Source organism: Cnephaeus nilssonii (genome assembly GCF_951640355.1).
Source record: "Cnephaeus nilssonii genome assembly, chromosome: 21".
NCBI classification, from domain to species: Eukaryota; Metazoa; Chordata; class Mammalia; order Chiroptera; family Vespertilionidae; genus Cnephaeus; species Cnephaeus nilssonii.
Window position 1 is genome coordinate 10,802,150 of NC_137092.1, and position 11,522 is coordinate 10,813,671.

Genomic DNA, 11,522 nt, shown 5'->3' on the forward strand with positions numbered 1-11,522 from the left:
TCTGTGTTGACCTTCAGGCATTTTGTGCTATGAACTGAAAGCATATCCCCACAAAGTCAGATTTTAGTAATGCAGCTTATTATTTTAAAACAAAAGAAATTTCACACTTGATATGCTAATTTGGAGACAAGAACTTTTTTTTTTTGGTCAAACCTCAATCAGTCTTTCTATTGTTTTGATTTTTTTGTTTTTTAAGAAAAAGCAAATCTAGGATCATTGAAATGGAGAAACTATAAACCATGCAAGATGGGAGTTTTGGTCAAGATGGCAGAGTAGATAGATGGATGCTGTGCTCACCTCCTCCTATGACCACACAAAATTGCAACTAAATTATAGATAAATCAACCTGGAGAACCATCAACAGAAGTCCTATAACTAAGGCTATGAAAAAGCCACATCGAGACTGGTACAAGGGACAGAGATGTGAAACGGGCTGGTCCCATACCCACCCTGATCTCATCCCATGCTGGAGTTCCCCAGCCCAGAGTATTAGTGCCAGGGATAAGGAACCCACAAAACGTCTGGCTGTGAAAATCAGGGGGTTCTGTTCATCTGAGTGAGATGGAAGACTGCTGGAGACCCAGGCATTCTTTTAAAGGGCCCGTGCACAGACTCTCTCTCAGGCATTTACCCTGGGCTTGAATGGAGGGACAGTGGCTCTGGAGGCACCAGAGAGAGACATACGGGGAGGAACTGAGCTGTGTGCCTTCAGGGCAAGGACTGGTGAGCAGCTGCCCTTGTCCCTGTGTTGAGCTCTCCTCCAATGCAGTGCAGATAGGTAACCTCGTTGGTGTTGAGCCCTCCTCCAAAACGGCCAAATCTGAATGCAACTTAGCGCCACCTTTATTAACTCCCTGAGACCCCACCCCACCCAACACATCACGCTTCCTCAGGCTTTTTCTGCGTGCTCAGCCAGCCTAGGCCTGTATAGCAGGTTTTTTTAAAAATATTTTTTATTGATTTTTTACAGAGAGGAAGGGAGAGAGATAGTTAGAAACATCAATGAGAGAGAAACATCAATTCAGCTGCCTCCTGCACACTCCCCACTAGGGATGTGCCTGCAACCAAGGTACATGCCCTTGACCGGAATCGAACCTGGGACCCTTCAGTCCGCAGGCCGACGCTCTATCCACTGAGCCAAACTGGCTAGGGCCTGCATAGCAGTTTTTATTTGAAAACTCTCCAGGCATTCCAGTAAAGGAGCAGTAAATATATAAAGCAAATATTGATGATATGTTAATAGGAATTACATTGAATCTATAGACTGTTTTGGGTAATATGGACATTTTAATGATGTTAATTCTTACTATTCATGAGCATGGTATATGCTTCCATTTATTTGTATCTTCCTCTATTTCTTTCTTCAGTGCCTTATAATTTTCTGAGTATAGGTCTTTTACCTCCTTGGTTAAATTTATCCCTAGGTGTTTTTTTAAATGAAATTGTAAATGGGACGCTCTATCCACTGAACCAAACCAGCCAGGGCTGTTTCAGGCTCTTTTTTTTTTTTTAATTAATATATTTCTTTATTGATTTCAGAGAGGAAGGAAGAGGTAGACAGAGATAGAAACATCAATGATGAGATGCATGCCCTCCACTGGGGATCGAGCCTGCAACCCGGGCACATGCCCTTGGCCAGAATCAAACCCGGGACCCTTCAGCCTGCAGGCTGACGCTCTATCCACTGAGCCAAACTGGCCAGGGATGTTTCAGGCTTTTAAAAAATTCCGAAGTAGTCTGTGAAAAATATTCAACACCCCATAGATATACAAGTTTTAAAAAAGTAATTATGTTTGGGCTAAAATTCTACTTTATAAAAAATGAAATAATGAATACTTCTTGTTTCATTCCTTCTTAAAAGCAGTAATTATGGGTTTCTTAATATAAATGTGATTCCTTTAAGCACTGTTAACTGAATATCTGACTCAGTTTTCTCCAACTGTGGACAGTATGATGAATAAATACAATTAAGTGTCTGTGAATAAACTAAGTTTCCTAGTTTACAAATAAAGCATAGTCCTGAACACAGAATACAGATCTATTAATACTTCTGTAATAAATACTCAAAAGATTCAAATCCTGATTTTATGTGTAGGAAACTGAAGCCTAAAAAAATGAAGTAATTGTTTTCAGATCCCAGTTAGTTAATGGCGCTTAGAGATGTAAACCATAAATCCACCTGCCTTGTTGTTGGATTTATGAATGTTAGCTCCCCAAAAAGGATAAGCTAAAGATGTATGACAAGGAAATGCTTATTTCAAAAAAAGGAGCAGCACAATCTGTCTCTTCTAAAAAAAAAAAAAAAAAAAATCATGTGTATGACATTTTCATCCTGCTGTTGCTGCATGAAGAAAATGTGGGCCCTGACCGGTTTGGCTCAGTGGATAGAGCATCAGCCTGCAGACTCAAGGGTCCCAGGTTCGATTCCGGTCAAGGGCATGTACCTTGGTTGCGGGCACATTCCCAGTAGGGGTTGTGCAGGATGCAGCTGATCGATGTTTCTCTCTCATCAATGTTTCTAACTCTCTATCCCCTCTCCCTTCCTCTCTGTAAAAAAAATCAATAAAAAAATATATTATAAAAAAGAAGTGGGCCTAATTTGCCTGGTCTTACAAGCCACAGCCACGGAAGGGACTAGGTTTAGGTGGCTCTTATCCTGCAAGGCCTCATCCAGTAGTCAACAGACAGACTCCAGTTCTGCGCGGGGAAGAAAGGTAGCCTAGGAAAAAGGATTCATCACCACCCCACCCTGCTGTATCTAAGATTAAAAAAAAAATAATTATAGGGGCGTGTAATAGAGGGCAGAGCGCACTCTTTCAACTGCCCACCGACGCACACCTCCTGATCCTTTATATCTTCTTTTACTAGTACTGCCTCTAATGCTTCCACCCCGGCATAGCCTCCTGAATCATGTGCTCTGCTCATCTCTTCTTTGACCCAACAGGCCTGGCCTTCAAGCTCATCTCCACCGACAAAGTGGGGGTCAACACATTAAGCAAAGATCTTGGCATCGAGACCGGGTTTCCCAAGCTCTAGTCCAGTAGAATCCAGCGCCACAGCTTTATTTCTAGGCAGCTCCGCCACAATCTCTCCCCCTCCGGCCCCTGCCCCTAGCGCCATCAGCCCCCACCCCCATGCCTTCCTACCGTCCCCAAGTTAATGTCATTCCGCAACCACCCCTCCCAAGCATCCGAGTCTGCAGCCCTGGAGCGGTGCTACGGCTCAGTGCCCGCAGGCGCCATCCGCAGCCCCTGGGCCCCGCGGTACTCTCACCTCATCCAGGTTTCGGCTGCCCCGGCTGCCTCTTCCTCCTCCGCCGCCGCAGCCCAGCTCCCGGCCGCCTCCGGGTGCCGTCTTTCCGGGCCAGGAGGCTGCAGCGAGGACTGCAGGGTTCGTGCCGCGTCCCCGGACCAGTAACGCGCGTGGTGCGCCCGGCGGGACGCGCGGCGGCAGCAGCAGGACCCGCTGTCGGTCTTCTCCATGGCTTCCCGAGGCCTGGCTACCCCGGTCCTAGTTACGGTCCCTGCTCGGTCTCGCCGCACTGCCTGCGCACATCCTCGGGGTGTGGATGCGCATCCACCCCGTTGTCCCCGTTGTGGCGGAGAGTGGGAAGGACCAGGCCTTCTCCAAGGCTGCCTGTGCCACCTGCTCCGCCCAGATTGCGCTGTGCCTCTCCCTCAAACACCCCACCCACTACCTCAACCTGGAGATCTCTTCATCCCCAGATCTTTTTTTCCCTTTCTATCCGCTCTATTGCCACCTTCCTCAATTTCCAACCTCAAAACGGTTCTCCTTTCCGCACCGCTCTCTCCTTATCTCCCTGATTTTTGTCTCCCTCCTCCCTCCAAACTACTCACCCTTATACCTCCTCCGAACCACCACTTCTCAGATTGTTGGCTAGCCTCCTTCCTCTCTCTTTCCCTCTTTTAACATCTATTTTTCCTTTCAATTTCCCCGTCAATTGTAAAAACCTTTCCTCTAAACAAACTCAGTTTTCCTTTCAGTTGAGACTTTTTGAATGCCATTTCTCATGAACTCATAGTAAAGTATACAGGGGTGGGCAAAATTAGGCTCACAGTTGTAATGCAAATAAATACAATAATTAATAAATAATAATACAAAAATGAACTCTGTGTTTCATGTACTCCTAACTTTAAACCTACTTTTGCCCACCTTGTATATACCTTGGTATCCACCATCAAGTCAAGGGAATGTCTTCATGGTTCAAAAAAGAAAAGTTCATAGGTCAAGTAAATCCACTGAACGTTTGTTCTGAAAACTTTTTTTCTTATATTCCCACAGTATCCTCTAAGAACAGAGGCTAAGGAGACTCCAACAAAGCAGAAAGCTTCTGATACACTATTATAGTATAGCACAGGCCTGCAAGGGAGAAGGTGTATCATTGTAGTGGATGCTGTGGATCCCAAGGTTCATAGGCAATAGTCACTATTGTGATTGACTCAATATGAACAAAGCTGAACTCAACCTTAACTCATTTTCCTTCTAAATCTGCTGTTCAGTCTGTTTTTTAAAACTACAACAAAAACAGCACTACCATCTATCCAGTCACCCAGGCTCCAAATTCACCTCATCCTGTCTTTAATTCTACTTCTTTACCTCTTTTTATCTTCAAGTGGCCCCTCTCATCATGATTCCCACTGCCTCCAGAAAATGACACGATTGGGGACCTCCTCATTCTTTCTTTTAAATCTTCTAAATTAATTTATGTCTTTATTTCTCTTCTCCCCTCTCCCCCCAATCTATCTTACTTGGGCAATTTCCCCTACCACTCTCATCTCTACTAAGAAATTCTTAAGTACCTTTTCTTATTTTTATATCTTTAGCTTCCCTTTCACCTTTAGCTCCATCCCCAGCCAATAAACATGTTCAAGTCTCCTCATCCCTAAAACAAAGTCCTTCCTCCACTAACCACCATCATATGTCTCACTTCCCTTCATAACCAACTTGCTTAAATACATTGTGTTCATTTGATGTCTACACTTCCTGACTTCCATTCATTCTTTACCGTCTAATTCTCTATAATCAGGCTTCTAATCCTATTACTTAGCTGAAGCTGCTGTGCTTCAGACTCAGACTTCAGTTTTGCCCACAGAAGAGTTGTAGATTTCATCTAATACACAAATTAAAAGGAATAGAAATGGGGTTCTTTAATTTAAGGGGAATCTGTAATCTTAGTTGAGGCAAATAAATAAAAAGTTTAGTGAAATTACTGCAAACCCAAAAGCTAAGAAGTGCTGAGACTTCAATTTCAGCCAAGATCGAGGAACGTGTATCAGACTAACTCTTCCCCTGGGCAGGGGTGGTGGTGAGATAGAATAGCATATATTATATTTATAAGTAGTTATAAATATACTATATATTATATAAATACTATGTGTGTAACTACAGAAAATATAAAAATAACTCTTTAAAGGCATTGAAGAGTAACCAGAGCAGGCAGGACTTGAATCTATGACCCTAGAGAAAAGAGAACATGAGGTTCCATATTTACCCTGGGATTTTTCTCCTAAGGGAATTTTCCAAACCAGATGCTAGAAAATAAAGGCCATGTAAAAGACAGCTGTATTACTGGGCTAAAGTGTGAAAGGTCAAAATTCGGGGCTATCAAAGTGGCTGAGACTTCCCAAAGAAAAGAGAATAGCAGAGAAGTAGCTCAATAATCTAGGTACAAATTCTACTCAAGATAGTGGTCAGTCCCTAAGACCAGCATGCACAAGCAAGATGCCAAAAATCACATCAGAAAATAGCAGTTTGGAGGCTAATTAGCTAAGCAGAGATTTCAGCATCCAACACAAGTTGGACTTCAACCCTCTCCAAGGTAGACAGACACCCAGGGCCTTCCGTTGAGACCCCCCCAAAAAAAGGCTACACCCATAGAGTAAGGGCAATACTGAAATAGAATAGATCTAACAAAGCTTTAAACCAACTCTTTACAGGATCAAAGTGATCTGCCAGTACTCTGTCTACCAGAGCAAAACTTAACTCTTTTGGGGGTAGATAACATTTTCTAGAGCCACTACAATTTTTTTTTTATTCACAATGTCTAGGATCCAATATATAATTATGAGGCATGCTAAAAATCAAATCCAAATGACTAAACACTAAGAGAAAAGTATAGAAACAGACACAAAGTTGACAGGACTTCAAATAACTGTGACTAATAGGTTTAAGAAAATAAAAAATGGATAATGTACTTCATATAGAACTGGAATCTATTAAAATCATGTGGACATCTTACCTTATAATAGAGAAACATGCAAATTGACCGCACCTCCGCTATGCCCACGATTGGGCCGGCAGGAGGCTGGGGGCGGGACTCCGGGTGGCATATCCGCTGTTGAGAAGATCAAGATGGCGGTGCCCAGTGGCCGGGCCCATGCCGCCGCCCCTGGGGGTGCCTGGGGCGATCGGCACCCCGGGGGGGCGTGGCCGGGCCCATGCCGCCGCTCCCGGGGGTGCCTGGGGCTATCGGCACCCCGGGGGGGCGTGGCCGGACCCATGCCGCCGCTCCCGGGGGTGCCTGGGGCAATCGGCACCCCGGGGGCGTGGCCAGGCCCATCGGCACCCCGGGGGGGCATGGCCGGGCCCATGCCGCCGCTCCCGGGGGTGCCTGGGGCGATCGGCACCCCGGGGGGGCGTGGCCGGGCCCATGCCTCCGCTCCCGGGGGTGCCTGGGGCGATCGACACCTGGGGGGGCGTGGCCTGGCCCCTCCCGCCCCTCCCGGGAGTCCGGGGGTCGATCGGCCACTTGGGGGGGCGTGGCCGGCCCCTCCCGCCCCTCCCGGGGGTCCCGGGTGTCGATCGGACACCTGGGGGGGCTTGGCCATGCCCATCCCGCCCCTCCCGCCGCTCCCGGGGGTCCCAGGGGCCGAGGCTTTCCGGGCCTTGGGCACCAGTGGGCAGCCTGCAAGGATGGCAGGAAACCACTGGGGGTCGGCTCCTGCGATCCTTAGCAAGGATGTTGGGTGCCGCGGAGCCCAAGGCCACCGCCCGGGGCCAAGCCCCGACCCTGAAAAAGGCAGAAGGCGGTGGCCACAGCCAAGGCCTGGGTCCCTGGTGCTGGCAGAAAACTGGTGCAGGCAGCCAGGTGAATGAAGGTCTATTGCACGAATCTTCGTGCAAACGGGCTACTAGTTCTAATTATAAAAATTACAATAACTCTAAATAAGAACCCATTGGACATGCTTAATAGCAGTCTGAATGCAGCAGAAGTCAGGATTAGTGAAATGGAAAACAGGTCAGTAGAAAATTCCAAATTGAAGGACAGAAAAAGGGGAAAAAATAGGAGTTTGTCTTCTCAATCTCTTGACAGTGTATTTTGCAGAGCAGAAGTTTTTAATTAAAATTAGATGCGATTCAATTTTTCAGTTATTTCTTTCATGGCTCATATCTGTAATTGTATCTAAAAAATCATCACCAAAGCGAAAGCCATCTAGATTTTCTACTCTTATCTTTTAGGAGTTTTACAGTTTTGCATGTACATTTAAGTCTTTTACCCATGCTGTTAATTTTTAAAATATATGTTTTTTATTGATTTCAGAGGGGGAGAGAGAGAAACATTACTGATGAATCGAACCGTGACCTCCTGGTTCATAGGTTGACGCTCAACCACTAAGCCACGCCAGCCGGGCCCTGCTGTTAATGTTTGAGAAAGGTGTAAGTCGGTATTTAGATTCATTGTTTTGCATGTGGATGTCCAGTTGTTCCTGCACCATTTGTTGAAAAGACTATCCTTTCCCTATTAATTTGTCTTTACTCCTTTGTCAAAAATCAGTTGACTATATTTTGTTGGTCTATTTATGGGCTCTGTATTCTGTTCCATTGATCTATTAGTCTGTTCTTTCACCAAACTCACACTGTCTTGATTACTCAGGTAGTGTTGGTCCTCTGACTTTGTTCTTCTCCACCAATATCGTGTTGCTATTCTGGGTCTTTTGCCTCTGCATATAAACTTTAGAATCAGTTTGTTGATATCCCCAAAATAAGTTGCTGGTATTTTGATTGGGATGCATGGAATCAATCTTTAGAGCAAGTTGGGAAGAAATGACATCTTGACAAAATTGAGTCTTCCTATCCATAATCATGGAATATATCTCTGTATTTAGTTTTTCTTTGATTTCTTTCATCAGTAGCTTTCAAATATATTCACAGAATTGTGCAACCATTACTGCTATCTAATTTCAGAACATTTTTATCCCCTCTAAAAGAAACCCCATAGCCATCAAAGGCATTTCCATCTCTATCATCTTCTCTCCCTCCCTCCAGCCCCTGGCAACCACTAACCTATATTCTTTCTTTACATTTCATATAAACAGAATCATATGACATACAGTCTTTTGTGTCTGACTTTTTTTCCCTTAGCATCATGTTTTCAAGGTTCATTTACTTTGTAGCATATGCCAGTATTCCATTCCTTTTTATTGCTTTTCACATTGTATAAAAAGACCACATTTTTTCTTTTCATTCATCAGTTGATCGACATTTGGATTGTTTGCATTTTTTACTATTATGACTAATGCTGCTATGAACATTCATGTACATCAGGATTAAAGAATAGGCTTTAAAGTTGAACCTCTGTTCAAATCCTGTTCCCATCGCTGCTACCTGTGTCACCTTGGAAAAATAACTCTCTAGTGCTTTTTCTACAACTACAAAGTGGGAACCTAACATTAAACAACCTTCCTGTGTTGTTTTGTTAAATAACTAGTATCCATAAAGCACTTAACACCAACTGCAAGTGCTTAATAAAGAATTGTTATTCATATAATAAATACAGAAGTACTTATTATTTTTAAATAATAAATTTTAAAAAGTTTATAGTTTACAAAACCTGTGTACCTACATTTTTTCATTTAATATTCACAAAAATCCAGAAAGGCAGACAATATCCCCATTTTAGAGATGGGGACACCTAAGAAAAGAGAGATGGTAACATAAATGGAATTTCTAGAGGTCTCTCCTGCAGGGAGTGAATACCTAGTTACTGGAAGTTCTAGCAAGGCTACCCCGTTACCTATCATGATAGATGTAGCAGAGGCCCCAGCTATTCACACATACAACTACTACTTCTTCTTCTTCTTCTTCTTCTTCTTCTTCTTCTTCTTCTTCTTCTTCTTCTTCTTCTCCTCCTCCTCCTCCTCCTCCTCCTCCTCCTTCTTCTTCTTCTTCTTCTTCCCCTAAGCAACAGTGTTTGGTCTGGGGCTCAGTGTCTGGCATATAATTAATTAGGTTGTCAAGAATTGTTTAAGAATAAATGGACACAAGCCTTTATTGCTTCCTTTGATCTCACGTGTAAAATCTCTGCAACCTTCTGACTCATTTAATGGAAAGTCTCATCCTGTTTTAGCAGCTTAATTTAAATTGATTTAGATATGTGCTTTCCTCGGTTTCTTTGATAAGTTTTAAGAATTTACTCGCAGCTCTGATATTCAAGGCTTATTTTTTCATTTTTTTAGTACAATGTTTACAAGCTCCATGATTCTTGTATTTGACCCATTTCACAGTGTTGTTAGGTTTCAGGCAAAGGTATGTAAGCTTTATAACTCTAAAGCTTTGGACAATGTTTGTTACTACCCCTTTTTTCATTCAGTGTAAAAGTTGAGAACCTTCCAGATTTTGATCACAGTGTTTGCCATAATTACCAAGTCCTGTATCGCCCAAAGGTCCAAAGGGCAGGAGCTCAAAGGTAACTCCTGGGTGTGAATGAGATGATGCTCATTAAGCCAAATGCAAAAGCAGTTCAGATTTCAGAGTTCCCGAGGTCTAAGTGTGGGGCAGTTTCACACAGAGGCAGTTCTGGCCTTCTGATGATTGCTCTGTGACCTAAGAAGACCACTGCCCTCTCCTTGGAGGAATAATTTCAGTGTGTATAAACAGTGTCAGAATAGTGTGTCTAAGAGGAAAAAAGTAAGAGGTGCAAATATGAATGTTTTGTTTCAAGAAAGTTTTGCTTCAGGTTGATTCTGCATTCCTCTATTAGTTAATTTTTGTGGTTGTAAGTAAGAGAAACTAAGCAAAAATGTGTGTGTGTGTCTGGGGGGACTTATTGTAAAGAAATAACGGTGGCTCATAGAATCTGTGTGCAGGAATGTTTATGGGAAGAGACCAGAGCCAGGAACTGGAAAGAAGCTGGGACTTGCTCCAAATCTGCTCCTTGTGCATGCCTGCTGTATTCTCTATCTACTTCTCTGATCCTCATAGCAGTATCCTTAAAATATTTATATTAATGTATTTGTATTAAGTTAAAATATTTGTATTAATAACTCATTACTGGAATTGTCCTTGAAGAGGCTGAATGACTATCATTTGAAACTGTGGTAGAAGGCTGTACTTATTGAGTTGGAGGATGGGAAGTTAGATCAGCTTTTATCTATGAGCTATTCTAAATGTAAGATATTATGATTTTACCAACTTAGGCTCTCATATACACAGGATTGTCTTCTATTTTACTTTCTCATTGTCTGTTAATAACCCCTTTGGTTTCTTTGTCTTACATATATCCTAGTCTTTTATCTTTTATCTGGAGTCAATCATTAGATCTTATTGGGTCTTCCTCCCCAAATCCTCTCAAGAAATAATATTAGTTTTCCCCTAATAGCTGTAGAGTTGTAGAAAAGATAACAAAAACATGAGCTCTTTTCTTATGGTTAAATGTTAAGACAGAGTTGCATCAGGATTACAAGAATAGGCTTTGAAGTTCAACCTCTGTTCAAATCCTGTTTCCATAACTGCTACCTGTGTCACCTTGGAAAAATAACTCTCTAGTGCTTTTTCTCCAACTACAAAGTGGGAACCTAACATTAAACAACCTTCCTGTGTTGTTTAGTTAAATAACTAGTATCCATAAAGCACTTAACACCAACTGCAAGTGCTTAATAAAGAGTTGTTATTCATATAATAAATACAGAAGTACTTATTGTTTTTAAATAATAAATTTTTAAAGTTTATAGTTTACAAAACCTGTGTACCTACATTTTTTCATTTAATATTCACAAAAGTCCGGAGAGGCAGACAATATCCCCATTTTAGAGATGGGACACCTGAGAAAAGAGAGATGGTAACATAAATGGAATTTCTAGAGGTCTCTCCTGCAGGGAGTGAATACCTAGTTACTGGAAGTTCTAGCAAGGCTACCCCGTTACCTATCATGAGAGATGTAGCAGAGGCCCCAGCTTTTGGAAGAGTGATTGACCTAGGTGATTTCTGAGGTCCTATACTTGGTCATTTATTCACACATACAATATCATCTTCTTCTTCTTCTTCTTCTTCTTCTTCTTCTTCTTCTTCTTCTTCTTCTTCTTCTTCTTCTCCTCCTCCTCCTCCTCCTCCTCCTCCTCCTCTTCCTCCTCCTCCTCCTCCTTCTTCTTTTTTTTTTTTTTTACTAGAAACTGTTCAGGGATCTGGTGGTAGAGCATAAACAAACAAGCAAAAAAAAGGGGGGGAATCTCTGCCTAAAAATATACTAACATATAAAATACTATGTATAGGATATATAATATAAA